Raw genomic sequence first — 26,709 nt, forward strand, 5'->3', positions numbered from 1 at the left:
CCCAGCCAACAAAATGCACTGTTCAATCAAACCAAACTTAAAACCAAGCTCCTTTTTTAAGGGGTCCCGGGGAAATGTTGGGCTGACCGGCAAGACCTCATGATGCGAACTGCTTCTGCGTCAAACGCAAGCTTTTTTCATTCCCAGCCAATGACTTATTCTTATTTCTAAGGGCCGCTCCATCAGATAGACCAGACAGGCAGGCGTTGGTGGTATAGTGGTGAGCATAGCTGCCTTCCAAGCAGTTGACCCGGGTTCGATTCCCGGCCAACGCAGATCAAATCTTTAAATTGTTCAAAATGCATTTTTTGGAAATCAGACTCATGCTGAAAGCAAAGCTGACACACTTTTCGTGAAAATCAAAACCCCATCCAGGAAAGGTTCTTGCATCCTAGTTTCTGCAACTGTCTATCGGTGAGGGGATTGAAGCGAGCAGGGCTCCTGGCCCCTCCCCGACAAAGCCCTGACGAAGGCCTGACAAAGGCCTATTCGCCTTGCCCTGACGGGCCTTGGTCCCAGCAGGCCACCGAGCACAGCACCTCAGCCTATTAGAGTGAGGTTTCAGGATCTCTCTCATCCTGTAAACCAACATACTGAAGAAGGTGAAACGTGTGGCTGCGCTCCTCACATGCTGAAGCAGCAGCAGCCCTTTCCCTGAAGCAAAGTTCCTTCATTCCTCCCTCCCATAACCCTTAGCAGGGGATTTATGGTAATTGAGTTGAGTTTCCAAACTGGCCCTTCCTTCCTTCCTTCCCATATCTGCCAGCTCGAGAAGGCTTGTTTTGTTGCACCTGGGAAGTAAAGTATCTATTTGCGAGAGAGAGAGAATGAGAGAGAGAGACAGAGAGAGAGAGACAGAGAGAGAAGGGGAAGGGGTGTTGGCAGTTAGGGTGTGAGCTAGAGAAATGAGGCCTGTCTGCAAAAGGCCATGGGATGGGAGTGCGTGGTTGCAGGTTGTTTGGCTTTGTAAGGCCTACTGCCCGCTTCACTCGAAACTGGGTCTAGGGTTGTCGGTTTGTAGGCTGTAAAAGCCCATAAAAGCTCTTGTTCTCCAACCAGCAGAGTGGCGCAGCGGAAGCGTGCTGGGCCCATAACCCAGAGGTCGATGGATCGAAACCATCCTCTGCTAACTTTTTTCAAATTATGTTTTTGTGTCATGGCATTAGGGCACAAAGAGCTGTAAGTGCCTGGATGCAATGTCATTCCTTGAACTTGCTGCCTCGTTCCACTCTTGCGCTAAATAGGAGAGGGTCCCAGCCCAGCCAACAAAATGTACTGTTCAATCAAACCAAACTTAAAACCAAGCTCCTTTTTTAAGGGGTCCCGGGGAAATGTTGGGCTGACCGGCAAGACCTCATGATGCGAACTGCTTCTGCGTCAAACGCAAGCTTTTTTCATTCCCAGCCAATGACTTATTCTTATTTCTAAGGGCCGCTCCATCAGATAGCCCAGACAGGCAGGCGTTGGTGGTATAGTGGTGAGCATAGCTGCCTTCCAAGCAGTTGACCCGGGTTCGATTCCCGGCCAACGCAGATCAAATCTTTAAATTGTTCAAAATGCATTTTTTGGAAATCAGACTCATGCTGAAAGCAAAGCTGACACACTTTTCGTGAAAATCAAAACCCCATCCAGGAAAGGTTCTTGCATCCTAGTTTCTGCAACTGTCTATCGGTGAGGGGATTGAAGCGAGCAGGGCTCCTGGCCCCTCCCCGACAAAGCCCTGACGAAGGCCTGACAAAGGCCTATTCGCCTTGCCCTGACGGGCCTTGGTCCCAGCAGGCCACCAAGCACAGCACCTCAGCCTATTAGAGTGAGGTTTCAGGATCTCTCTCATCCTGTAAACCAACATACTGAAGAAGGTGAAACGTGTGGCTGCGCTCCTCACATGCTGAAGCAGCAGCAGCCCTTTCCCTGAAGCAAAGTTCCTTCATTCCTCCCTCCCATAACCCTTAGCAGGGGATTTATGGTAATTGAGTTGAGTTTCCAAACTGGCCCTTCCTTCCTTCCTTCCCATATCTGCCAGCTCGAGAAGGCTTGTTTTGTTGCACCTGGGAAGTAAAGTATCTATTTGCGAGAGAGAGAGAATGAGAGAGAGAGACAGAGAGAGAGAGACAGAGAGAGAAGGGGAAGGGGTGTTGGCAGTTAGGGTGTGAGCTAGAGAAATGAGGCCTGTCTGCAAAAGGCCATGGGATGGGAGTGCGTGGTTGCAGGTTGTTTGGCTTTGTAAGGCCTACTGCCCGCTTCACTCGAAAATGGGTCTAGGGTTGTCGGTTTGTAGGCTGTAAAAGCCCAGAAAAGCTTTTGTTCTCCAACCAGCAGAGTGGCGCAGCGGAGCTCTGCTAACTTTTTTCAAATTATGTTTTTGTGTCATGGCATTAGGGCACAAAGAGCTGTAAGTGCCTGGATGCAATGTCATTCCTTGAACTTGCTGCCTCGTTCCACTCTTGCGCTAAATAGGAGAGGGTCCCAGCCCAGCCAACAAAATGCACTGTTCAATCAAACCAAACTTAAAACCAAGCTCCTTTTTTAAGGGGTCCCGGGGAAATGTTGGGCTGACCGGCAAGACCTCATGATGCGAACTGCTTCTGCGTCAAACGCAAGCTTTTTTCATTCCCAGCCAATGACTTATTCTTATTTCTAAGGGCCGCTCCATCAGATAGCCCAGACAGGCAGGCGTTGGTGGTATAGTGGTGAGCATAGCTGCCTTCCAAGCAGTTGACCCGGGTTCGATTCCCGGCCAACGCAGATCAAATCTTTAAATTGTTCAAAATGCATTTTTTGGAAATCAGACTCATGCTGAAAGCAAAGCTGACACACTTTTCGTGAAAATCAAAACCCCATCCAGGAAAGGTTCTTGCATCCTAGTTTCTGCAACTGTCTATCGGTGAGGGGATTGAAGCGAGCAGGGCTCCTGGCCCCTCCCCGACAAAGCCCTGACGAAGGCCTGACAAAGGCCTATTCGCCTTGCCCTGACGGGCCTTGGTCCCAGCAGGCCACCGAGCACAGCACCTCAGCCTATTAGAGTGAGGTTTCAGGATCTCTCTCATCCTGTAAACCAACATACTGAAGAAGGTGAAACGTGTGGCTGCGCTCCTCACATGCTGAAGCAGCAGCAGCCCTTTCCCTGAAGCAAAGTTCCTTCATTCCTCCCTCCCATAACCCTTAGCAGGGGATTTATGGTAATTGAGTTGAGTTTCCAAACTGGCCCTTCCTTCCTTCCTTCCCATATCTGCCAGCTCGAGAAGGCTTGTTTTGTTGCACCTGGGAAGTAAAGTATCTATTTGCGAGAGAGAGAGAATGAGAGAGAGAGACAGAGAGAGAGAGACAGAGAGAGAAGGGGAAGGGGTGTTGGCAGTTAGGGTGTGAGCTAGAGAAATGAGGCCTGTCTGCAAAAGGCCATGGGATGGGAGTGCGTGGTTGCAGGTTGTTTGGCTTTGTAAGGCCTACTGCCCGCTTCACTCGAAACTGGGTCTAGGGTTGTCGGTTTGTAGGCTGTAAAAGCCCAGAAAAGCTCTTGTTCTCCAACCAGCAGAGTGGCGCAGCGGAAGCGTGCTGGGCCCATAACCCAGAGGTCGATGGATCGAAACCATCCTCTGCTAACTTTTTTCAAATTATGTTTTTGTGTCATGGCATTAGGGCACAAAGAGCTGTAAGTGCCTGGATGCAATGTCATTCCTTGAACTTGCTGCCTCGTTCCACTCTTGCGCTAAATAGGAGAGGGTCCCAGCCCAGCCAACAAAATGTACTGTTCAATCAAACCAAACTTAAAACCAAGCTCCTTTTTTAAGGGGTCCCGGGGAAATGTTGGGCTGACCGGCAAGACCTCATGATGCGAACTGCTTCTGTGTCAAACGCAAGCTTTTTTCATTCCCAGCCAATGACTTATTCTTATTTCTAAGGGCCGCTCCATCAGATAGCCCAGACAGGCAGGCGTTGGTGGTATAGTGGTGAGCATAGCTGCCTTCCAAGCAGTTGTTCAAAATGCATTTTTTGGAAATCAGACTCATGCTGAAAGCAAAGCTGACACACTTTTCGTGAAAATCAAAACCCCATCCAGGAAAGGTTCTTGCATCCTAGTTTCTGCAACTGTCTATCGGTGAGGGGATTGAAGCGAGCAGGGCTCCTGGCCCCTCCCCGACAAAGCCCTGACGAAGGCCTGACAAAGGCCTATTCGCCTTGCCCTGACGGGCCTTGGTCCCAGCAGGCCACCGAGCACAGCACCTCAGCCTATTAGAGTGAGGTTTCAGGATCTCTCTCATCCTGTAAACCAACATACTGAAGAAGGTGAAACGTGTGGCTGCGCTCCTCACATGCTGAAGCAGCAGCAGCCCTTTCCCTGAAGCAAAGTTCCTTCATTCCTCCCTCCCATAACCCTTAGCAGGGGATTTATGGTAATTGAGTTGAGTTTCCAAACTGGCCCTTCCTTCCTTCCTTCCCATATCTGCCAGCTCGAGAAGGCTTGTTTTGTTGCACCTGGGAAGTAAAGTATCTATTTGCGAGAGAGAGAGAATGAGAGAGAGAGACAGAGAGAGAGAGACAGAGAGAGAAGGGGAAGGGGTGTTGGCAGTTAGGGTGTGAGCTAGAGAAATGAGGCCTGTCTGCAAAAGGCCATGGGATGGGAGTGCGTGGTTGCAGGTTGTTTGGCTTTGTAAGGCCTACTGCCCGCTTCACTCGAAACTGGGTCTAGGGTTGTCGGTTTGTAGGCTGTAAAAGCCCAGAAAAGCTCTTGTTATCCAACCAGCAGAGTGGCGCAGCGGCAGCGTGCTGGGCCCATAACCCAGAGGTCGATGGATCGAAACCATCCTCTGCTAACTTGTTTCAAATTATGTTTTTGTGTCATGGCATTAGGGCACAAAGAGCTGTAAGTGCCTGGATGCAATGTCATTCCTTGAACTTGCTGCCTCGTTCCACTCTTGCGCTAAATAGGAGAGGGTCCCAGCCCAGCCAACAAAATGTACTGTTCAATCAAACCAAACTTAAAACCAAGCTCCTTTTTTAAGGGGTCCCGGGGAAATGTTGGGCTGACCGGCAAGACCTCATGATGCGAACTGCTTCTGCGTCAAACGCAAGCTTTTTTCATTCCCAGCCAATGACTTATTCTTATTTCTAAGGGCCGCTCCATCAGATAGCCCAGACAGGCAGGCGTTGGTGGTATAGTGGTGAGCATAGCTGCCTTCCAAGCAGTTGACCCGGGTTCGATTCCCGGCCAACGCAGATCAAATCTTTAAATTGTTCAAAATGCATTTTTTGGAAATCAGACTCATGCTGAAAGCAAAGCTGACACACTTTTCGTGAAAATCAAAACCCCATCCAGGAAAGGTTCTTGCATCCTAGTTTCTGCAACTGTCTATCGGTGAGGGGATTGAAGCGAGCAGGGCTCCTGGCCCCTCCCCGACAAAGCCCTGACGAAGGCCTGACAAAGGCCTATTCGCCTTGCCCTGACGGGCCTTGGTCCCAGCAGGCCACTGAGCACAGCACCTCAGCCTATTAGAGTGAGGTTTCAGGATCTCTCTCATCCTGTAAACCAACATACTGAAGAAGGTGAAACGTGTGGCTGCGCTCCTCACATGCTGAAGCAGCAGCAGCCCTTTCCCTGAAGCAAAGTTCCTTCATTCCTCCCTCCCATAACCCTTAGCAGGGGATTTATGGTAATTGAGTTGAGTTTCCAAACTGGCCCTTCCTTCCTTCCTTCCCATATCTGCCAGCTCGAGAAGGCTTGTTTTGTTGCCCCTGGGAAGTAAAGTATCTATTTGCGAGAGAGAGAGAATGAGAGAGAGAGACAGAGAGAGAGAGACAGAGAGAGAAGGGGAAGGGGTGTTGGCAGTTAGGGTGTGAGCTAGAGAAATGAGGCCTGTCTGCAAAAGGCCATGGGATGGGAGTGCGTGGTTGCAGGTTGTTTGGCTTTGTAAGGCCTACTGCCCGCTTCACTCGAAACTGGGTCTAGGGTTGTCGGTTTGTAGGCTGTAAAAGCCCAGAAAAGCTCTTGTTCTCCAACCAGCAGAGTGGCGCAGCGGAAGCGTGCTGGGCCCATAACCCAGAGGTCGATGGATCGAAACCATCCTCTGCTAACTTTTTTCAAATTATGTTTTTGTGTCATGGCATTAGGGCACAAAGAGCTGTAAGTGCCTGGATGCAATGTCATTCCTTGAACTTGCTGCCTCGTTCCACTCTTGCGCTAAATAGGAGAGGGTCCCAGCCCAGCCAACAAAATGTACTGTTCAATCAAACCAAACTTAAAACCAAGCTCCTTTTTTAAGGGGTCCCGGGGAAATGTTGGGCTGACCGGCAAGACCTCATGATGCGAACTGCTTCTGCGTCAAACGCAAGCTTTTTTCATTCCCAGCCAATGACTTATTCTTATTTCTAAGGGCCGCTCCATCAGATAGCCCAGACAGGCAGGCGTTGGTGGTATAGTGGTGAGCATAGCTGCCTTCCAAGCAGTTGACCCGGGTTCGATTCCCGGCCAACGCAGATCAAATCTTTAAATTGTTCAAAATGCATTTTTTGGAAATCAGACTCATGCTGAAAGCAAAGCTGACACACTTTTCGTGAAAATCAAAACCCCATCCAGGAAAGGTTCTTGCATCCTAGTTTCTGCAACTGTCTATCGGTGAGGGGATTGAAGCGAGCAGGGCTCCTGGCCCCTCCCCGACAAAGCCCTGACGAAGGCCTGACAAAGGCCTATTCGCCTTGCCCTGACGGGCCTTGGTCCCAGCAGGCCACCGAGCACAGCACCTCAGCCTATTAGAGTGAGGTTTCAGGATCTCTCTCATCCTGTAAACCAACATACTGAAGAAGGTGAAACGTGTGGCTGCGCTCCTCACATGCTGAAGCAGCAGCAGCCCTTTCCCTGAAGCAAAGTTCCTTCATTCCTCCCTCCCATAACCCTTAGCAGGGGATTTATGGTAATTGAGTTGAGTTTCCAAACTGGCCCTTCCTTCCTTCCTTCCCATATCTGCCAGCTCGAGAAGGCTTGTTTTGTTGCCCCTGGGAAGTAAAGTATCTATTTGCGAGAGAGAGAGAATGAGAGAGAGAGACAGAGAGAGAGAGACAGAGAGAGAAGGGGAAGGGGTGTTGGCAGTTAGGGTGTGAGCTAGAGAAATGAGGCCTGTCTGCAAAAGGCCATGGGATGGGAGTGCGTGGTTGCAGGTTGTTTGGCTTTGTAAGGCCTACTGCCCGCTTCACTCGAAACTGGGTCTAGGGTTGTCGGTTTGTAGGCTGTAAAAGCCCAGAAAAGCTCTTGTTCTCCAACCAGCAGAGTGGCGCAGCGGAAGCGTGCTGGGCCCATAACCCAGAGGTCGATGGATCGAAACCATCCTCTGCTAACTTTTTTCAAATTATGTTTTTGTGTCATGGCATTAGGGCACAAAGAGCTGTAAGTGCCTGGATGCAATGTCATTCCTTGAACTTGCTGCCTCGTTCCACTCTTGCGCTAAATAGGAGAGGGTCCCAGCCCAGCCAACAAAATGTACTGTTCAATCAAACCAAACTTAAAACCAAGCTCCTTTTTTAAGGGGTCCCGGGGAAATGTTGGGCTGACCGGCAAGACCTCATGATGCGAACTGCTTCTGCGTCAAACGCAAGCTTTTTTCATTCCCAGCCAATGACTTATTCTTATTTCTAAGGGCCGCTCCATCAGATAGCCCAGACAGGCAGGCGTTGGTGGTATAGTGGTGAGCATAGCTGCCTTCCAAGCAGTTGACCCGGGTTCGATTCCCGGCCAACGCAGATCAAATCTTTAAATTGTTCAAAATGCATTTTTTGGAAATCAGACTCATGCTGAAAGCAAAGCTGACACACTTTTCGTGAAAATCAAAACCCCATCCAGGAAAGGTTCTTGCATCCTAGTTTCTGCAACTGTCTATCGGTGAGGGGATTGAAGCGAGCAGGGCTCCTGGCCCCTCCCCGACAAAGCCCTGACGAAGGCCTGACAAAGGCCTATTCGCCTTGCCCTGACGGGCCTTGGTCCCAGCAGGCCACTGAGCACAGCACCTCAGCCTATTAGAGTGAGGTTTCAGGATCTCTCTCATCCTGTAAACCAACATACTGAAGAAGGTGAAACGTGTGGCTGCGCTCCTCACATGCTGAAGCAGCAGCAGCCCTTTCCCTGAAGCAAAGTTCCTTCATTCCTCCCTCCCATAACCCTTAGCAGGGGTTTTATGGTAATTGAGTTGAGTTTCCAAACTGGCCCTTCCTTCCTTCCTTCCCATATCTGCCAGCTCGAGAAGGCTTGTTTTGTTGCCCCTGGGAAGTAAAGTATCTATTTGCGAGAGAGAGAGAATGAGAGAGAGAGACAGAGAGAGAGAGACAGAGAGAGAAGGGGAAGGGGTGTTGGCAGTTAGGGTGTGAGCTAGAGAAATGAGGCCTGTCTGCAAAAGGCCATGGGATGGGAGTGCGTGGTTGCAGGTTGTTTGGCTTTGTAAGGCCTACTGCCCGCTTTACTCGAAACTGGGTCTAGGGTTGTCGGTTTGTAGGCTGTAAAAGCCCAGAAAAGCTCTTGTTCTCCAACCAGCAGAGTGGCGCAGCGGAAGCGTGCTGGGCCCATAACCCAGAGGTCGATGGATCGAAACCATCCTCTGCTAACTTTTTTCAAATTATGTTTTTGTGTCATGGCATTAGGGCACAAAGAGCTGTAAGTGCCTGGATGCAATGTCATTCCTTGAACTTGCTGCCTCGTTCCACTCTTGCGCTAAATAGGAGAGGGTCCCAGCCCAGCCAACAAAATGTACTGTTCAATCAAACCAAACTTAAAACCAAGCTCCTTTTTTAAGGGGTCCCGGGGAAATGTTGGGCTGACCGGCAAGACCTCATGATGCGAACTGCTTCTGCGTCAAACGCAAGCTTTTTTCATTCCCAGCCAATGACTTATTCTTATTTCTAAGGGCCGCTCCATCAGATAGCCCAGACAGGCAGGCGTCGGTGGTATAGTGGTGAGCATAGCTGCCTTCCAAGCAGTTGACCCGGGTTCGATTCCCGGCCAACGCAGATCAAATCTTTAAATTGTTCAAAATGCATTTTTTGGAAATCAGACTCATGCTGAAAGCAAAGCTGACACACTTTTCGTGAAAATCAAAACCCCATCCAGGAAAGGTTCTTGCATCCTAGTTTCTGCAACTGTCTATCGGTGAGGGGATTGAAGCGAGCAGGGCTCCTGGCCCCTCCCCGACAAAGCCCTGACGAAGGCCTGACAAAGGCCTATTCGCCTTGCCCTGACGGGCCTTGGTCCCAGCAGGCCACCGAGCACAGCACCTCAGCCTATTAGAGTGAGGTTTCAGGATCTCTCTCATCCTGTAAACCAACATACTGAAGAAGGTGAAACGTGTGGCTGCGCTCCTCACATGCTGAAGCAGCAGCAGCCCTTTCCCTGAAGCAAAGTTCCTTCATTCCTCCCTCCCATAACCCTTAGCAGGGGATTTATGGTAATTGAGTTGAGTTTCCAAACTGGCCCTTCCTTCCTTCCTTCCCATATCTGCCAGCTCGAGAAGGCTTGTTTTGTTGCCCCTGGGAAGTAAAGTATCTATTTGCGAGAGAGAGAGAATGAGAGAGAGAGACAGAGAGAGAGAGACAGAGAGAGAAGGGGAAGGGGTGTTGGCAGTTAGGGTGTGAGCTAGAGAAATGAGGCCTGTCTGCAAAAGGCCATGGGATGGGAGTGCGTGGTTGCAGGTTGTTTGGCTTTGTAAGGCCTACTGCCCGCTTCACTCGAAACTGGGTCTAGGGTTGTCGGTTTGTAGGCTGTAAAAGCCCATAAAAGCTCTTGTTCTCCAACCAGCAGAGTGGCGCAGCGGAAGCGTGCTGGGCCCATAACCCAGAGGTCGATGGATCGAAACCATCCTCTGCTAACTTTTTTCAAATTATGTTTTTGTGTCATGGCATTAGGGCACAAAGAGCTGTAAGTGCCTGGATGCAATGTCATTCCTTGAACTTGCTGCCTCGTTCCACTCTTGCGCTAAATAGGAGAGGGTCCCAGCCCAGCCAACAAAATGCACTGTTCAATCAAACCAAACTTAAAACCAAGCTCCTTTTTTAAGGGGTCCCGGGGAAATGTTGGGCTGACCGGCAAGACCTCATGATGCGAACTGCTTCTGCGTCAAACGCAAGCTTTTTTCATTCCCAGCCAATGACTTATTCTTATTTCTAAGGGCCGCTCCATCAGATAGACCAGACAGGCAGGCGTTGGTGGTATAGTGGTGAGCATAGCTGCCTTCCAAGCAGTTGACCCGGGTTCGATTCCCGGCCAACGCAGATCAAATCTTTAAATTGTTCAAAATGCATTTTTTGGAAATCAGACTCATGCTGAAAGCAAAGCTGACACACTTTTCGTGAAAATCAAAACCCCATCCAGGAAAGGTTCTTGCATCCTAGTTTCTGCAACTGTCTATCGGTGAGGGGATTGAAGCGAGCAGGGCTCCTGGCCCCTCCCCGACAAAGCCCTGACGAAGGCCTGACAAAGGCCTATTCGCCTTGCCCTGACGGGCCTTGGTCCCAGCAGGCCACCGAGCACAGCACCTCAGCCTATTAGAGTGAGGTTTCAGGATCTCTCTCATCCTGTAAACCAACATACTGAAGAAGGTGAAACGTGTGGCTGCGCTCCTCACATGCTGAAGCAGCAGCAGCCCTTTCCCTGAAGCAAAGTTCCTTCATTCCTCCCTCCCATAACCCTTAGCAGGGGATTTATGGTAATTGAGTTGAGTTTCCAAACTGGCCCTTCCTTCCTTCCTTCCCATATCTGCCAGCTCGAGAAGGCTTGTTTTGTTGCACCTGGGAAGTAAAGTATCTATTTGCGAGAGAGAGAGAATGAGAGAGAGAGACAGAGAGAGAGAGACAGAGAGAGAAGGGGAAGGGGTGTTGGCAGTTAGGGTGTGAGCTAGAGAAATGAGGCCTGTCTGCAAAAGGCCATGGGATGGGAGTGCGTGGTTGCAGGTTGTTTGGCTTTGTAAGGCCTACTGCCCGCTTCACTCGAAACTGGGTCTAGGGTTGTCGGTTTGTAGGCTGTAAAAGCCCATAAAAGCTCTTGTTCTCCAACCAGCAGAGTGGCGCAGCGGAAGCGTGCTGGGCCCATAACCCAGAGGTCGATGGATCGAAACCATCCTCTGCTAACTTTTTTCAAATTATGTTTTTGTGTCATGGCATTAGGGCACAAAGAGCTGTAAGTGCCTGGATGCAATGTCATTCCTTGAACTTGCTGCCTCGTTCCACTCTTGCGCTAAATAGGAGAGGGTCCCAGCCCAGCCAACAAAATGTACTGTTCAATCAAACCAAACTTAAAACCAAGCTCCTTTTTTAAGGGGTCCCGGGGAAATGTTGGGCTGACCGGCAAGACCTCATGATGCGAACTGCTTCTGCGTCAAACGCAAGCTTTTTTCATTCCCAGCCAATGACTTATTCTTATTTCTAAGGGCCGCTCCATCAGATAGCCCAGACAGGCAGGCGTTGGTGGTATAGTGGTGAGCATAGCTGCCTTCCAAGCAGTTGACCCGGGTTCGATTCCCGGCCAACGCAGATCAAATCTTTAAATTGTTCAAAATGCATTTTTTGGAAATCAGACTCATGCTGAAAGCAAAGCTGACACACTTTTCGTGAAAATCAAAACCCCATCCAGGAAAGGTTCTTGCATCCTAGTTTCTGCAACTGTCTATCGGTGAGGGGATTGAAGCGAGCAGGGCTCCTGGCCCCTCCCCGACAAAGCCCTGACGAAGGCCTGACAAAGGCCTATTCGCCTTGCCCTGACGGGCCTTGGTCCCAGCAGGCCACCAAGCACAGCACCTCAGCCTATTAGAGTGAGGTTTCAGGATCTCTCTCATCCTGTAAACCAACATACTGAAGAAGGTGAAACGTGTGGCTGCGCTCCTCACATGCTGAAGCAGCAGCAGCCCTTTCCCTGAAGCAAAGTTCCTTCATTCCTCCCTCCCATAACCCTTAGCAGGGGATTTATGGTAATTGAGTTGAGTTTCCAAACTGGCCCTTCCTTCCTTCCTTCCCATATCTGCCAGCTCGAGAAGGCTTGTTTTGTTGCACCTGGGAAGTAAAGTATCTATTTGCGAGAGAGAGAGAATGAGAGAGAGAGACAGAGAGAGAGAGACAGAGAGAGAAGGGGAAGGGGTGTTGGCAGTTAGGGTGTGAGCTAGAGAAATGAGGCCTGTCTGCAAAAGGCCATGGGATGGGAGTGCGTGGTTGCAGGTTGTTTGGCTTTGTAAGGCCTACTGCCCGCTTCACTCGAAACTGGGTCTAGGGTTGTCGGTTTGTAGGCTGTAAAAGCCCAGAAAAGCTCTTGTTCTCCAACCAGCAGAGTGGCGCAGCGGAAGCGTGCTGGGCCCATAACCCAGAGGTCGATGGATCGAAACCATCCTCTGCTAACTTTTTTCAAATTATGTTTTTGTGTCATGGCATTAGGGCACAAAGAGCTGTAAGTGCCTGGATGCAATGTCATTCCTTGAACTTGCTGCCTCGTTCCACTCTTGCGCTAAATAGGAGAGGGTCCCAGCCCAGCCAACAAAATGTACTGTTCAATCAAACCAAACTTAAAACCAAGCTCCTTTTTTAAGGGGTCCCGGGGAAATGTTGGGCTGACCGGCAAGACCTCATGATGCGAACTGCTTCTGCGTCAAACGCAAGCTTTTTTCATTCCCAGCCAATGACTTATTCTTATTTCTAAGGGCCGCTCCATCAGATAGCCCAGACAGGCAGGCGTTGGTGGTATAGTGGTGAGCATAGCTGCCTTCCAAGCAGTTGACCCGGGTTCGATTCCTGGCCAACGCAGATCAAATCTTTAAATTGTTCAAAATGCATTTTTTGGAAATCAGACTCATGCTGAAAGCAAAGCTGACACACTTTTCGTGAAAATCAAAACCCCATCCAGGAAAGGTTCTTGCATCCTAGTTTCTGCAACTGTCTATCGGTGAGGGGATTGAAGCGAGCAGGGCTCCTGGCCCCTCCCCGACAAAGCCCTGACGAAGGCCTGACAAAGGCCTATTCGCCTTGCCCTGACGGGCCTTGGTCCCAGCAGGCCACCGAGCACAGCACCTCAGCCTATTAGAGTGAGGTTTCAGGATCTCTCTCATCCTGTAAACCAACATACTGAAGAAGGTGAAACGTGTGGCTGCGCTCCTCACATGCTGAAGCAGCAGCAGCCCTTTCCCTGAAGCAAAGTTCCTTCATTCCTCCCTCCCATAACCCTTAGCAGGGGATTTATGGTAATTGAGTTGAGTTTCCAAACTGGCCCTTCCTTCCTTCCCATATCTGCCAGCTCGAGAAGGCTTGTTTTGTTGCCCCTGGGAAGTAAAGTATCTATTTGCGAGAGAGAGAGAATGAGAGAGAGAGACAGAGAGAGAGAGACAGAGAGAGAAGGGGAAGGGGTGTTGGCAGTTAGGGTGTGAGCTAGAGAAATGAGGCCTGTCTGCAAAAGGCCATGGGATGGGAGTGCGTGGTTGCAGGTTGTTTGGCTTTGTAAGGCCTACTGCCCGCTTCACTCGAAACTGGGTCTAGGGTTGTCGGTTTGTAGGCTGTAAAAGCCCAGAAAAGCTCTTGTTCTCCAACCAGCAGAGTGGCGCAGCGGAAGCGTGCTGGGCCCATAACCCAGAGGTCGATGGATCGAAACCATCCTCTGCTAACTTTTTTCAAATTATGTTTTTGTGTCATGGCATTAGGGCACAAAGAGCTGTAAGTGCCTGGATGCAATGTCATTCCTTGAACTTGCTGCCTCGTTCCACTCTTGCGCTAAATAGGAGAGGGTCCCAGCCCAGCCAACAAAATGCACTGTTCAATCAAACCAAACTTAAAACCAAGCTCCTTTTTTAAGGGGTCCCGGGGAAATGTTGGGCTGACCGGCAAGACCTCATGATGCGAACTGCTTCTGCGTCAAACGCAAGCTTTTTTCATTCCCAGCCAATGACTTATTCTTATTTCTAAGGGCCGCTCCATCAGATAGCCCAGACAGGCAGGCGTTGGTGGTATAGTGGTGAGCATAGCTGCCTTCCAAGCAGTTGACCCGGGTTCGATTCCCGGCCAACGCAGATCAAATCTTTAAATTGTTCAAAATGCATTTTTTGGAAATCAGACTCATGCTGAAAGCAAAGCTGACACACTTTTCGTGAAAATCAAAACCCCATCCAGGAAAGGTTCTTGCATCCTAGTTTCTGCAACTGTCTATCGGTGAGGGGATTGAAGCGAGCAGGGCTCCTGGCCCCTCCCCGACAAAGCCCTGACGAAGGCCTGACAAAGGCCTATTCGCCTTGCCCTGACGGGCCTTGGTCCCAGCAGGCCACCGAGCACAGCACCTCAGCCTATTAGAGTGAGGTTTCAGGATCTCTCTCATCCTGTAAACCAACATACTGAAGAAGGTGAAACGTGTGGCTGCGCTCCTCACATGCTGAAGCAGCAGCAGCCCTTTCCCTGAAGCAAAGTTCCTTCATTCCTCCCTCCCATAACCCTTAGCAGGGGATTTATGGTAATTGAGTTGAGTTTCCAAACTGGCCCTTCCTTCCTTCCTTCCCATATCTGCCAGCTCGAGAAGGCTTGTTTTGTTGCACCTGGGAAGTAAAGTATCTATTTGCGAGAGAGAGAGAATGAGAGAGAGAGACAGAGAGAGAGAGACAGAGAGAGAAGGGGAAGGGGTGTTGGCAGTTAGGGTGTGAGCTAGAGAAATGAGGCCTGTCTGCAAAAGGCCATGGGATGGGAGTGCGTGGTTGCAGGTTGTTTGGCTTTGTAAGGCCTACTGCCCGCTTCACTCGAAACTGGGTCTAGGGTTGTCGGTTTGTAGGCTGTAAAAGCCCATAAAAGCTCTTGTTCTCCAACCAGCAGAGTGGCGCAGCGGAAGCGTGCTGGGCCCATAACCCAGAGGTCGATGGATCGAAACCATCCTCTGCTAACTTTTTTCAAATTATGTTTTTGTGTCATGGCATTAGGGCACAAAGAGCTGTAAGTGCCTGGATGCAATGTCATTCCTTGAACTTGCTGCCTCGTTCCACTCTTGCGCTAAATAGGAGAAGGTCCCAGCCCAGCCAACAAAATGTACTGTTCAATCAAACCAAACTTAAAACCAAGCTCCTTTTTTAAGGGGTCCCGGGGAAATGTTGGGCTGACCGGCAAGACCTCATGATGCGAACTGCTTCTGCGTCAAACGCAAGCTTTTTTCATTCCCAGCCAATGACTTATTCTTATTTCTAAGGGCCGCTCCATCAGATAGCCCAGACAGGCAGGCGTTGGTGGTATAGTGGTGAGCATAGCTGCCTTCCAAGCAGTTGACCCGGGTTCGATTCCCGGCCAACGCAGATCAAATCTTTAAATTGTTCAAAATGCATTTTTTGGAAATCAGACTCATGCTGAAAGCAAAGCTGACACACTTTTCGTGAAAATCAAAACCCCATCCAGGAAAGGTTCTTGCATCCTAGTTTCTGCAACTGTCTATCGGTGAGGGGATTGAAGCGAGCAGGGCTCCTGGCCCCTCCCCGACAAAGCCCTGACGAAGGCCTGACAAAGGCCTATTCGCCTTGCCCTGACGGGCCTTGGTCCCAGCAGGCCACCAAGCACAGCACCTCAGCCTATTAGAGTGAGGTTTCAGGATCTCTCTCATCCTGTAAACCAACATACTGAAGAAGGTGAAACGTGTGGCTGCGCTCCTCACATGCTGAAGCAGCAGCAGCCCTTTCCCTGAAGCAAAGTTCCTTCATTCCTCCCTCCCATAACCCTTAGCAGGGGATTTATGGTAATTGAGTTGAGTTTCCAAACTGGCCCTTCCTTCCTTCCTTCCCATATCTGCCAGCTCGAGAAGGCTTGTTTTGTTGCACCTGGGAAGTAAAGTATCTATTTGCGAGAGAGAGAGAATGAGAGAGAGAGACAGAGAGAGAGAGACAGAGAGAGAAGGGGAAGGGGTGTTGGCAGTTAGGGTGTGAGCTAGAGAAATGAGGCCTGTCTGCAAAAGGCCATGGGATGGGAGTGCGTGGTTGCAGGTTGTTTGGCTTTGTAAGGCCTACTGCCCGCTTCACTCGAAAATGGGTCTAGGGTTGTCGGTTTGTAGGCTGTAAAAGCCCAGAAAAGCTTTTGTTCTCCAACCAGCAGAGTGGCGCAGCGGAAGCGTGCTGGGCCCATAACCCAGAGGTCGATGGATCGAAACCATCCTCTGCTAACTTTTTTCAAATTATGTTTTTGTGTCATGGCATTAGGGCACAAAGAGCTGTAAGTGCCTGGATGCAATGTCATTCCTTGAACTTGCTGCCTCGTTCCACTCTTGCGCTAAATAGGAGAGGGTCCCAGCCCAGCCAACAAAATGCACTGTTCAATCAAACCAAACTTAAAACCAAGCTCCTTTTTTAAGGGGTCCCGGGGAAATGTTGGGCTGACCGGCAAGACCTCATGATGCGAACTGCTTCTGCGTCAAACGCAAGCTTTTTTCATTCCCAGCCAATGACTTATTCTTATTTCTAAGGGCCGCTCCATCAGATAGCCCAGACAGGCAGGCGTTGGTGGTATAGTGGTGAGCATAGCTGCCTTCCAAGCAGTTGACCCGGGTTCGATTCCCGGCCAACGCAGATCAAATCTTTAAATTGTTCAAAATGCATTTTTTGGAAATCAGACTCATGCTGAAAGCAAAGCTGACACACTTTTCGTGAAAATCAAAACCCCATCCAGGAAAGGTTCTTGCATCCTAGTTTCTGCAACTGTCTATCGGTGAGGGGATTGAAGCGAGCAGGGCTCCTGGCCCCTCCCCGACAAAGCCCTGACGAAGGCCTGACAAAGGCCTATTCGCCTTGCCCTGACGGGCCTTGGTCCCAGCAGGCCACCGAGCACAGCACCTCAGCCTATTAGAGTGAGGTTTCAGGATCTCTCTCATCCTGTAAACCAACATACTGAAGAAGGTGAAACGTGTGGCTGCGCTCCTCACATGCTGAAGCAGCAGCAGCCCTTTCCCTGAAGCAAAGTTCCTTCATTCCTCCCTCCCATAACCCTTAGCAGGGGATTTATGGTAATTGAGTTGAGTTTCCAAACTGGCCCTTCCTTCCTTCCTTCCCATATCTGCCAGCTCGAGAAGGCTTGTTTTGTTGCACCTGGGAAGTAAAGTATCTATTTGCGAGAGAGAGAGAATGAGAGAGAGAGACAGAGAGAGAGAGACAGAGAGAGAAGGGGAAGGGGTGTTGGCAGTTAGGGTGTGAGCTAGAGAAATGAGGCCTGTCTGCAAAAGGCCATGGGATGGGAGTGCGTGGTTGCAGGTTGTTTGGCTTTGTAAGGCCTACTGCCCGCTTCACTCGAAACTGGGTCTAGGGTTGTCGGTTTGTAGGCTGTAAAAGCCCATAAAAGCTCTTGTTCTCCAACCAGCAGAGTGGCGCAGCGGAAGCGTGCTGGGCCCATAACCCAGAGGTCGATGGATCGAAACCATCCTCTGCTAACTTTTTTCAAATTATGTTTTTGTGTCATGGCATTAGGGCACAAAGAGCTGTAAGTGCCTGGATGCAATGTCATTCCTTGAACTTGCTGCCTCGTTCCACTCTTGCGCTAAATAGGAGAGGGTCCCAGCCCAGCCAACAAAATGTACTGTTCAATCAAACCAAACTTAAAACCAAGCTCCTTTTTTAAGGGGTCCCGGGGAAATGTTGGGCTGACCGGCAAGACCTCATGATGCGAACTGCTTCTGCGTCAAACGCAAGCTTTTTTCATTCCCAGCCAATGACTTATTCTTATTTCTAAGGGCCGCTCCATCAGATAGCCCAGACAGGCAGGCGTTGGTGGTATAGTGGTGAGCATAGCTGCCTTCCAAGCAGTTGTTCAAAATGCATTTTTTGGAAATCAGACTCATGCTGAAAGCAAAGCTGACACACTTTTCGTGAAAATCAAAACCCCATCCAGGAAAGGTTCTTGCATCCTAGTTTCTGCAACTGTCTATCGGTGAGGTGATTGAAGCGAGCAGGGCTCCTGGCCCCTCCCCGACAAAGCCCTGATGAAGGCCTGACAAAGGCCTATTCGCCTTGCCCTGACGGGCCTTGGTCCCAGCAGGCCACCGAGCACAGCACCTCAGCCTATTAGAGTGAGGTTTCAGGATCTCTCTCATCCTGTAAACCAACATACTGAAGAAGGTGAAACGTGTGGCTGCGCTCCTCACATGCTGAAGCAGCAGCAGCCCTTTCCCTGAAGCAAAGTTCCTTCATTCCTCCCTCCCATAACCCTTAGCAGGGGATTTATGGTAATTGAGTTGAGTTTCCAAACTGGCCCTTCCTTCCTTCCTTCCCATATCTGCCAGCTCGAGAAGGCTTGTTTTGTTGCACCTGGGAAGTAAAGTATCTATTTGCGAGAGAGAGAGAATGAGAGAGAGAGACAGAGAGAGAGAGACAGAGAGAGAAGGGGAAGGGGTGTTGGCAGTTAGGGTGTGAGCTAGAGAAATGAGGCCTGTCTGCAAAAGGCCATGGGATGGGAGTGCGTGGTTGCAGGTTGTTTGGCTTTGTAAGGCCTACTGCCCGCTTCACTCGAAACTGGGTCTAGGGTTGTCGGTTTGTAGGCTGTAAAAGCCCAGAAAAGCTCTTGTTCTCCAACCAGCAGAGTGGCGCAGCGGAAGCGTGCTGGGCCCATAACCCAGAGGTCGATGGATCGAAACCATCCTCTGCTAACTTTTTTCAAATTATGTTTTTGTGTCATGGCATTAGGGCACAAAGAGCTGTAAGTGCCTGGATGCAATGTCATTCCTTGAACTTGCTGCCTCGTTCCACTCTTGCGCTAAATAGGGGAGGGTCCCAGCCCAGCCAACAAAATGTACTGTTCAATCAAACCAAACTTAAAACCAAGCTCCTTTTTTAAGGGGTCCCGGGGAAATGTTGGGCTGACCGGCAAGACCTCATGATGCGAACTGCTTCTGCGTCAAACGCAAGCTTTTTTCATTCCCAGCCAATGACTTATTCTTATTTCTAAGGGCCGCTCCATCAGACAGCCCAGACAGGCAGGCGTTGGTGGTATAGTGGTGAGCATAGCTGCCTTCCAAGCAGTTGACCCGGGTTCGATTCCCGGCCAACGCAGATCAAATCTTTAAATTGTTCAAAATGCATTTTTTGGAAATCAGACTCATGCTGAAAGCAAAGCTGACACACTTTTCGTGAAAATCAAAACCCCATCCAGGAAAGGTTCTTGCATCCTAGTTTCTGCAACTGTCTATCGGTGAGGGGATTGAAGCGAGCAGGGCTCCTGGCCCCTCCCCGACAAAGCCCTGACGAAGGCCTGACAAAGGCCTATTCGCCTTGCCCTGACGGGCCTTGGTCCCAGCAGGCCACCGAGCACAGCACCTCAGCCTATTAGAGTGAGGTTTCAGGATCTCTCTCATCCTGTAAACCAACATACTGAAGAAGGTGAAACGTGTGGCTGCGCTCCTCACATGCTGAAGCAGCAGCAGCCCTTTCCCTGAAGCAAAGTTCCTTCATTCCTCCCTCCCATAACCCTTAGCAGGGGATTTATGGTAATTGAGTTGAGTTTCCAAACTGGCCCTTCCTTCCTTCCTTCCCATATCTGCCAGCTCGAGAAGGCTTGTTTTGTTGCACCTGGGAAGTAAAGTATCTATTTGCGAGAGAGAGAGAATGAGAGAGAGAGACAGAGAGAGAGAGACAGAGAGAGAAGGGGAAGGGGTGTTGGCAGTTAGGGTGTGAGCTAGAGAAATGAGGCCTGTCTGCAAAAGGCCATGGGATGGGAGTGCGTGGTTGCAGGTTGTTTGGCTTTGTAAGGCCTACTGCCCGCTTCACTCGAAACTGGGTCTAGGGTTGTCGGTTTGTAGGCTGTAAAAGCCCAGAAAAGCTCTTGTTCTCCAACCAGCAGAGTGGCGCAGCGGAAGCGTGCTGGGCCCATAACCCAGAGGTCGATGGATCGAAACCATCCTCTGCTAACTTTTTTCAAATTATGTTTTTGTGTCATGGCATTAGGGCACAAAGAGCTGTAAGTGCCTGGATGCAATGTCATTCCTTGAACTTGCTGCCTCGTTCCACTCTTGCGCTAAATAGGAGAGGGTCCCAGCCCAGCCAACAAAATGTACTGTTCAATCAAACCAAACTTAAAACCAAGCTCCTTTTTTAAGGGGTCCCGGGGAAATGTTGGGCTGACCGGCAAGACCTCATGATGCGAACTGCTTCTGCGTCAAACGCAAGCTTTTTTCATTCCCAGCCAATGACTTATTCTTATTTCTAAGGGCCGCTCCATCAGATAGCCCAGACAGGCAGGCGTTGGTGGTATAGTGGTGAGCATAGCTGCCTTCCAAGCAGTTGACCCGGGTTCGATTCCTGGCCAACGCAGATCAAATCTTTAAATTGTTCAAAATGCATTTTTTGGAAATCAGACTCATGCTGAAAGCAAAGCTGACACACTTTTCGTGAAAATCAAAACCCCATCCAGGAAAGGTTCTTGCATCCTAGTTTCTGCAACTGTCTATCGGTGAGGGGATTGAAGCGAGCAGGGCTCCTGGCCCCTCCCCGACAAAGCCCTGACGAAGGCCTGACAAAGGCCTATTCGCCTTGCCCTGACGGGCCTTGGTCCCAGCAGGCCACCGAGCACAGCACCTCAGCCTATTAGAGTGAGGTTTCAGGATCTCTCTCATCCTGTAAACCAACATACTGAAGAAGGTGAAACGTGTGGCTGCGCTCCTCACATGCTGAAGCAGCAGCAGCCCTTTCCCTGAAGCAAAGTTCCTTCATTCCTCCCTCCCATAACCCTTAGCAGGGGATTTATGGTAATTGAGTTGAGTTTCCAAACTGGCCCTTCCTTCCTTCCCATATCTGCCAGCTCGAGAAGGCTTGTTTTGTTGCCCCTGGGAAGTAAAGTATCTATTTGCGAGAGAGAGAGAATGAGAGAGAGAGACAGAGAGAGAGAGACAGAGAGAGAAGGGGAAGGGGTGTTGGCAGTTAGGGTGTGAGCTAGAGAAATGAGGCCTGTCTGCAAAAGGCCATGGGATGGGAGTGCGTGGTTGCAGGTTGTTTGGCTTTGTAAGGCCTACTGCCCGCTTCACTCGAAACTGGGTCTAGGGTTGTCGGTTTGTAGGCTGTAAAAGCCCATAAAAGCTCTTGTTCTCCAACCAGCAGAGTGGCGCAGCGGAAGCGTGCTGGGCCCATAACCCAGAGGTCGATGGATCGAAACCATCCTCTGCTAACTTTTTTCAAATTATGTTTTTGTGTCATGGCATTAGGGCACAAAGAGCTGTAAGTGCCTGGATGCAATGTCATTCCTTGAACTTGCTGCCTCGTTCCACTCTTGCGCTAAATAGGAGAGGGTCCCAGCCCAGCCAACAAAATGCACTGTTCAATCAAACCAAACTTAAAACCAAGCTCCTTTTTTAAGGGGTCCCGGGGAAATGTTGGGCTGACCGGCAAGACCTCATGATGCGAACTGCTTCTGCGTCAAACGCAAGCTTTTTTCATTCCCAGCCAATGACTTATTCTTATTTCTAAGGGCCGCTCCATCAGATAGACCAGACAGGCAGGCGTTGGTGGTATAGTGGTGAGCATAGCTGCCTTCCAAGCAGTTGACCCGGGTTCGATTCCCGGCCAACGCAGATCAAATCTTTAAATTGTTCAAAATGCATTTTTTGGAAATCAGACTCATGCTGAAAGCAAAGCTGACACACTTTTCGTGAAAATCAAAACCCCATCCAGGAAAGGTTCTTGCATCCTAGTTTCTGCAACTGTCTATCGGTGAGGGGATTGAAGCGAGCAGGGCTCCTGGCCCCTCCCCGACAAAGCCCTGACGAAGGCCTGACAAAGGCCTATTCGCCTTGCCCTGACGGGCCTTGGTCCCAGCAGGCCACCGAGCACAGCACCTCAGCCTATTAGAGTGAGGTTTCAGGATCTCTCTCATCCTGTAAACCAACATACTGAAGAAGGTGAAACGTGTGGCTGCGCTCCTCACATGCTGAAGCAGCAGCAGCCCTTTCCCTGAAGCAAAGTTCCTTCATTCCTCCCTCCCATAACCCTTAGCAGGGGATTTATGGTAATTGAGTTGAGTTTCCAAACTGGCCCTTCCTTCCTTCCTTCCCATATCTGCCAGCTCGAGAAGGCTTGTTTTGTTGCACCTGGGAAGTAAAGTATCTATTTGCGAGAGAGAGAGAATGAGAGAGAGAGACAGAGAGAGAGAGACAGAGAGAGAAGGGGAAGGGGTGTTGGCAGTTAGGGTGTGAGCTAGAGAAATGAGGCCTGTCTGCAAAAGGCCATGGGATGGGAGTGCGTGGTTGCAGGTTGTTTGGCTTTGTAAGGCCTACTGCCCGCTTCACTCGAAACTGGGTCTAGGGTTGTCGGTTTGTAGGCTGTAAAAGCCCATAAAAGCTCTTGTTCTCCAACCAGCAGAGTGGCGCAGCGGAAGCGTGCTGGGCCCATAACCCAGAGGTCGATGGATCGAAACCATCCTCTGCTAACTTTTTTCAAATTATGTTTTTGTGTCATGGCATTAGGGCACAAAGAGCTGTAAGTGCCTGGATGCAATGTCATTCCTTGAACTTGCTGCCTCGTTCCACTCTTGCGCTAAATAGGAGAGGGTCCCAGCCCAGCCAACAAAATGTACTGTTCAATCAAACCAAACTTAAAACCAAGCTCCTTTTTTAAGGGGTCCCGGGGAAATGTTGGGCTGACCGGCAAGACCTCATGATGCGAACTGCTTCTGCGTCAAACGCAAGCTTTTTTCATTCCCAGCCAATGACTTATTCTTATTTCTAAGGGCCGCTCCATCAGATAGCCCAGACAGGCAGGCGTTGGTGGTATAGTGGTGAGCATAGCTGCCTTCCAAGCAGTTGACCCGGGTTCGATTCCCGGCCAACGCAGATCAAATCTTTAAATTGTTCAAAATGCATTTTTTGGAAATCAGACTCATGCTGAAAGCAAAGCTGACACACTTTTCGTGAAAATCAAAACCCCATCCAGGAAAGGTTCTTGCATCCTAGTTTCTGCAACTGTCTATCGGTGAGGGGATTGAAGCGAGCAGGGCTCCTGGCCCCTCCCCGACAAAGCCCTGACGAAGGCCTGACAAAGGCCTATTCGCCTTGCCCTGACGGGCCTTGGTCCCAGCAGGCCACCAAGCACAGCACCTCAGCCTATTAGAGTGAGGTTTCAGGATCTCTCTCATCCTGTAAACCAACATACTGAAGAAGGTGAAACGTGTGGCTGCGCTCCTCACATGCTGAAGCAGCAGCAGCCCTTTCCCTGAAGCAAAGTTCCTTCATTCCTCCCTCCCATAACCCTTAGCAGGGGATTTATGGTAATTGAGTTGAGTTTCCAAACTGGCCCTTCCTTCCTTCCTTCCCATATCTGCCAGCTCGAGAAGGCTTGTTTTGTTGCACCTGGGAAGTAAAGTATCTATTTGCGAGAGAGAGAGAATGAGAGAGAGAGACAGAGAGAGAGAGACAGAGAGAGAAGGGGAAGGGGTGTTGGCAGTTAGGGTGTGAGCTAGAGAAATGAGGCCTGTCTGCAAAAGGCCATGGGATGGGAGTGCGTGGTTGCAGGTTGTTTGGCTTTGTAAGGCCTACTGCCCGCTTCACTCGAAAATGGGTCTAGGGTTGTCGGTTTGTAGGCTGTAAAAGCCCAGAAAAGCTTTTGTTCTCCAACCAGCAGAGTGGCGCAGCGGAAGCGTGCTGGGCCCATAACCCAGAGGTCGATGGATCGAAACCATCCTCTGCTAACTTTTTTCAAATTATGTTTTTGTGTCATGGCATTAGGGCACAAAGAGCTGTAAGTGCCTGGATGCAATGTCATTCCTTGAACTTGCTGCCTCGTTCCACTCTTGCGCTAAATAGGAGAGGGTCCCAGCCCAGCCAACAAAATGCACTGTTCAATCAAACCAAACTTAAAACCAAGCTCCTTTTTTAAGGGGTCCCGGGGAAATGTTGGGCTGACCGGCAAGACCTCATGATGCGAACTGCTTCTGCGTCAAACGCAAGCTTTTTTCATTCCCAGCCAATGACTTATTCTTATTTCTAAGGGCCGCTCCATCAGATAGCCCAGACAGGCAGGCGTTGGTGGTATAGTGGTGAGCATAGCTGCCTTCCAAGCAGTTGACCCGGGTTCGATTCCCGGCCAACGCAGATCAAATCTTTAAATTGTTCAAAATGCATTTTTTGGAAATCAGACTCATGCTGAAAGCAAAGCTGACACACTTTTCGTGAAAATCAAAACCCCATCCAGGAAAGGTTCTTGCATCCTAGTTTCTGCAACTGTCTATCGGTGAGGGGATTGAAGCGAGCAGGGCTCCTGGCCCCTCCCCGACAAAGCCCTGACGAAGGCCTGACAAAGGCCTATTCGCCTTGCCCTGACGGGCCTTGGTCCCAGCAGGCCACCGAGCACAGCACCTCAGCCTATTAGAGTGAGGTTTCAGGATCTCTCTCATCCTGTAAACCAACATACTGAAGAAGGTGAAACGTGTGGCTGCGCTCCTCACATGCTGAAGCAGCAGCAGCCCTTTCCCTGAAGCAAAGTTCCTTCATTCCTCCCTCCCATAACCCTTAGCAGGGGATTTATGGTAATTGAGTTGAGTTTCCAAACTGGCCCTTCCTTCCTTCCTTCCCATATCTGCCAGCTCGAGAAGGCTTGTTTTGTTGCACCTGGGAAGTAAAGTATCTATTTGCGAGAGAGAGAGAATGAGAGAGAGAGACAGAGAGAGAGAGACAGAGAGAGAAGGGGAAGGGGTGTTGGCAGTTAGGGTGTGAGCTAGAGAAATGAGGCCTGTCTGCAAAAGGCCATGGGATGGGAGTGCGTGGTTGCAGGTTGTTTGGCTTTGTAAGGCCTACTGCCCGCTTCACTCGAAACTGGGTCTAGGGTTGTCGGTTTGTAGGCTGTAAAAGCCCAGAAAAGCTCTTGTTCTCCAACCAGCAGAGTGGCGCAGCGGAAGCGTGCTGGGCCCATAACCCAGAGGTCGATGGATCGAAACCATCCTCTGCTAACTTTTTTCAAATTATGTTTTTGTGTCATGGCATTAGGGCACAAAGAGCTGTAAGTGCCTGGATGCAATGTCATTCCTTGAACTTGCTGCCTCGTTCCACTCTTGCGCTAAATAGGAGAGGGTCCCAGCCCAGCCAACAAAATGTACTGTTCAATCAAACCAAACTTAAAACCAAGCTCCTTTTTTAAGGGGTCCCGGGGAAATGTTGGGCTGACCGGCAAGACCTCATGATGCGAACTGCTTCTGTGTCAAACGCAAGCTTTTTTCATTCCCAGCCAATGACTTATTCTTATTTCTAAGGGCCGCTCCATCAGATAGCCCAGACAGGCAGGCGTTGGTGGTATAGTGGTGAGCATAGCTGCCTTCCAAGCAGTTGTTCAAAATGCATTTTTTGGAAATCAGACTCATGCTGAAAGCAAAGCTGACACACTTTTCGTGAAAATCAAAACCCCATCCAGGGAAGGTTCTTGCATCCTAGTTTCTGCAACTGTCTATCGGTGAGGGGATTGAAGCGAGCAGGGCTCCTGGCCCCTCCCCGACAAAGCCCTGACGAAGGCCTGACAAAGGCCTATTCGCCTTGCCCTGACGGGCCTTGGTCCCAGCAGGCCACCGAGCACAGCACCTCAGCCTATTAGAGTGAGGTTTCAGGATCTCTCTCATCCTGTAAACCAACATACTGAAGAAGGTGAAACGTGTGGCTGCGCTCCTCACATGCTGAAGCAGCAGCAGCCCTTTCCCTGAAGCAAAGTTCCTTCATTCCTCCCTCCCATAACCCTTAGCAGGGGATTTATGGTAATTGAGTTGAGTTTCCAAACTGGCCCTTCCTTCCTTCCTTCCCATATCTGCCAGCTCGAGAAGGCTTGTTTTGTTGCACCTGGGAAGTAAAGTATCTATTTGCGAGAGAGAGAGAATGAGAGAGAGAGACAGAGAGAGAGAGACAGAGAGAGAAGGGGAAGGGGTGTTGGCAGTTAGGGTGTGAGCTAGAGAAATGAGGCCTGTCTGCAAAAGGCCATGGGATGGGAGTGCGTGGTTGCAGGTTGTTTGGCTTTGTAAGGCCTACTGCCCGCTTCACTCGAAACTGGGTCTAGGGTTGTCGGTTTGTAGGCTGTAAAAGCCCAGAAAAGCTCTTGTTATCCAACCAGCAGAGTGGCGCAGCGGCAGCGTGCTGGGCCCATAACCCAGAGGTCGATGGATCGAAACCATCCTCTGCTAACTTGTTTCAAATTATGTTTTTGTGTCATGGCATTAGGGCACAAAGAGCTGTAAGTGCCTGGATGCAATGTCATTCCTTGAACTTGCTGCCTTGTTCCACTCTTGCGCTAAATAGGAGAGGGTCCCAGCCCAGCCAACAAAATGTACTGTTCAATCAAACCAAACTTAAAACCAAGCTCCTTTTTTAAGGGGTCCCGGGGAAATGTTGGGCTGACCGGCAAGACCTCATGATGCGAACTGCTTCTGCGTCAAACGCAAGCTTTTTTCATTCCCAGCCAATGACTTATTCTTATTTCTAAGGGCCGCTCCATCAGATAGCCCAGACAGGCAGGCGTTGGTGGTATAGTGGTGAGCATAGCTGCCTTCCAAGCAGTTGACCCGGGTTCGATTCCCGGCCAACGCAGATCAAATCTTTAAATTGTTCAAAATGCATTTTTTGGAAATCAGACTCATGCTGAAAGCAAAGCTGACACACTTTTCGTGAAAATCAAAACCCCATCCAGGAAAGGTTCTTGCATCCTAGTTTCTGCAACTGTCTATCGGTGAGGGGATTGAAGCGAGCAGGGCTCCTGGCCCCTCCCCGACAAAGCCCTGACGAAGGCCTGACAAAGGCCTATTCGCCTTGCC

General features: G+C 50.0%; 16 non-coding genes across 16 annotated transcripts; all 16 read left to right on the forward strand.

Annotated features, from left to right (window-relative positions):
- Positions 1–203: 203 nt before the first annotated feature.
- TRNAG-UCC (transfer RNA glycine (anticodon UCC)) lies at positions 204–275 on the forward strand. The gene has a single exon. It is a non-coding gene; the product is annotated as a tRNA-Gly (tRNA).
- Positions 276–1,460: 1,185 nt separating this feature from the next.
- On the forward strand, positions 1,461–1,532 carry TRNAG-UCC (transfer RNA glycine (anticodon UCC)). Its single transcript has one exon. It is a non-coding gene; the product is annotated as a tRNA-Gly (tRNA).
- A 1,141-nt stretch (positions 1,533–2,673) lies between these two features.
- Positions 2,674–2,745, forward strand: TRNAG-UCC (transfer RNA glycine (anticodon UCC)). Its single transcript has one exon. It is a non-coding gene; the product is annotated as a tRNA-Gly (tRNA).
- A 2,397-nt stretch (positions 2,746–5,142) lies between these two features.
- Positions 5,143–5,214, forward strand: TRNAG-UCC (transfer RNA glycine (anticodon UCC)). The gene has a single exon. It is a non-coding gene; the product is annotated as a tRNA-Gly (tRNA).
- A 1,185-nt stretch (positions 5,215–6,399) lies between these two features.
- On the forward strand, positions 6,400–6,471 carry TRNAG-UCC (transfer RNA glycine (anticodon UCC)). The gene has a single exon. It is a non-coding gene; the product is annotated as a tRNA-Gly (tRNA).
- A 1,185-nt stretch (positions 6,472–7,656) lies between these two features.
- TRNAG-UCC (transfer RNA glycine (anticodon UCC)) lies at positions 7,657–7,728 on the forward strand. The gene has a single exon. It is a non-coding gene; the product is annotated as a tRNA-Gly (tRNA).
- A 2,442-nt stretch (positions 7,729–10,170) lies between these two features.
- TRNAG-UCC (transfer RNA glycine (anticodon UCC)) lies at positions 10,171–10,242 on the forward strand. Its single transcript has one exon. It is a non-coding gene; the product is annotated as a tRNA-Gly (tRNA).
- Positions 10,243–11,427: 1,185 nt separating this feature from the next.
- TRNAG-UCC (transfer RNA glycine (anticodon UCC)) lies at positions 11,428–11,499 on the forward strand. Its single transcript has one exon. It is a non-coding gene; the product is annotated as a tRNA-Gly (tRNA).
- A 2,438-nt stretch (positions 11,500–13,937) lies between these two features.
- TRNAG-UCC (transfer RNA glycine (anticodon UCC)) lies at positions 13,938–14,009 on the forward strand. Its single transcript has one exon. It is a non-coding gene; the product is annotated as a tRNA-Gly (tRNA).
- A 1,185-nt stretch (positions 14,010–15,194) lies between these two features.
- Positions 15,195–15,266, forward strand: TRNAG-UCC (transfer RNA glycine (anticodon UCC)). The gene has a single exon. It is a non-coding gene; the product is annotated as a tRNA-Gly (tRNA).
- A 1,185-nt stretch (positions 15,267–16,451) lies between these two features.
- Positions 16,452–16,523, forward strand: TRNAG-UCC (transfer RNA glycine (anticodon UCC)). The gene has a single exon. It is a non-coding gene; the product is annotated as a tRNA-Gly (tRNA).
- Positions 16,524–18,920: 2,397 nt separating this feature from the next.
- On the forward strand, positions 18,921–18,992 carry TRNAG-UCC (transfer RNA glycine (anticodon UCC)). The gene has a single exon. It is a non-coding gene; the product is annotated as a tRNA-Gly (tRNA).
- Positions 18,993–21,430: 2,438 nt separating this feature from the next.
- TRNAG-UCC (transfer RNA glycine (anticodon UCC)) lies at positions 21,431–21,502 on the forward strand. Its single transcript has one exon. It is a non-coding gene; the product is annotated as a tRNA-Gly (tRNA).
- Positions 21,503–22,687: 1,185 nt separating this feature from the next.
- Positions 22,688–22,759, forward strand: TRNAG-UCC (transfer RNA glycine (anticodon UCC)). The gene has a single exon. It is a non-coding gene; the product is annotated as a tRNA-Gly (tRNA).
- Positions 22,760–23,944: 1,185 nt separating this feature from the next.
- On the forward strand, positions 23,945–24,016 carry TRNAG-UCC (transfer RNA glycine (anticodon UCC)). Its single transcript has one exon. It is a non-coding gene; the product is annotated as a tRNA-Gly (tRNA).
- Positions 24,017–26,413: 2,397 nt separating this feature from the next.
- Positions 26,414–26,485, forward strand: TRNAG-UCC (transfer RNA glycine (anticodon UCC)). Its single transcript has one exon. It is a non-coding gene; the product is annotated as a tRNA-Gly (tRNA).
- Positions 26,486–26,709: the final 224 nt, after the last annotated feature.

The sequence above is a fragment of the Ambystoma mexicanum genome, chromosome 6q (assembly GCF_040938575.1).
Source record: "Ambystoma mexicanum isolate Mex_15411 chromosome 6q, UKY_AmexF1_1, whole genome shotgun sequence".
Lineage (NCBI taxonomy): Eukaryota > Metazoa > Chordata > Amphibia > Caudata > Ambystomatidae > Ambystoma > Ambystoma mexicanum.